Source organism: Opisthorchis viverrini, assembly GCF_000715545.1.
Source record: "Opisthorchis viverrini unplaced genomic scaffold opera_v5_7, whole genome shotgun sequence".
In the NCBI taxonomy this organism is placed as follows: domain Eukaryota; kingdom Metazoa; phylum Platyhelminthes; class Trematoda; order Opisthorchiida; family Opisthorchiidae; genus Opisthorchis; species Opisthorchis viverrini.
In genome coordinates, this window is record NW_008751663.1 from 1,841,044 (window position 1) to 1,842,553 (window position 1,510).

Here is a 1,510-nt window from a genome sequence, read left to right on the forward strand (position 1 = left end):
GGCGGATTCGCGGTTTATGATTGACCCTCTCAAACGAAGCAGGGGATTATAATACGGTTGTACCTTTTAAAAATTTACATCGATAACAGATTTGATAATCTAACGAATGCAAATAGTTTGCGATTCCCGGCAGTTTTAGATAGCTCGGTTGTAGAAAGTGTAATCTTACATTTTGTTCCTAAAGTTATCTTTGTCTCCAGAGGAAGATGGTATTATGGATTACTGGCGGCACCAAAAAGTAATTAGTCAGAACGGCCCGGATTAAGCGGCTGACGCTGGTGTATTGACCGTTTGCACTCAGTATCGTTCACAAGTTAGGAAACCGATATTCGTTTGAATGAAAGGAATAGCCTACTTGCTGTTGTTTATGTTCCTCTCAATGAATGCCTTGAAGGCCATGTATCATTGGAATTGTGTTCGGTAGCTAAGGCACCCGATATATTCTTTGACTGTCCTAGATGCAAGACCCGGTGTGTTCATGGACAGCCCTAACTTTGGTTTATAATGCCATCTGTGCGCCGTTTGGAACCAACGGATCAAAGATAGTGTCTGTGTTTGAGCCAGAGCTGCAGCTCTGGCAGCACCGGTGGCAAGCGTAACATACCACCTTTGGGCACCGATGCCCACCGGTGGTGCCATCGGCGGCGTATTTACTATGTGGTCACCTATCTTCTATTTCTGGTCGCTCACCCCTTAACAGCTACTTATGTTACCATTGTAGGTTTTGAACTTTGAAACTCAGTTGTGTCTGGAAATCACTCGTTCCGTTTTCGTTGGTGACTCTACATACTATGTAACAACAGACGAGGTATTAAGTGTACGGTGTGCCCCTGTCATAGAATCTTCGGATTGAATATTTCTGTCGATTACGTAACTAGGAACACCGTGACATGGAACACCCATGAAGCCTACTAAGCGCTTCACGGACAGTTAGGTCGCCGGGCCATTGTGCATAATGCTAAACGCGTGCTGTGAGAGGTGACCCTATGCTGTCCTAGAAGGTTTCGGGGCCACCCTGAAACTATAGACGAAATCGGAAAATTACGCCACCCTTTTCTCACCTACGCAAGCTGGTCTTCAACTCAAGGCCTGGATGCCTTAGTTGCCGTGACGCTTGTGTTGTCGGGAAATATGAAACCAATTTTAGGAAAACATAATTTTATTATGAGTGATTACAAGCAGATAACAGAATTATTAAAAATGTGTTCCATAGTTGCGCCTGGAAAGTAAATAGGAAAAGAATGAGTGCAAGGCAACGGAATGGAAACGACCAGAACCCCGTTCGCCCAGCCTGTGGAAAAGACGCATACTAGTTACCACTACCGTACCGCGTTGAGGGGATTTTACGGCAGAAAAAAACCACCCACCACCTACCCATGCGTGTGGTAGCACTAGAGGTGCTAGGTCGAATCTGCTTGAAATACATCACCATACTTTGCAAACAAACCACGCAGACGGACGGAAGTAAAAGAACATTCAAAAATCCATCACCACGGACAGCCATGGGTCC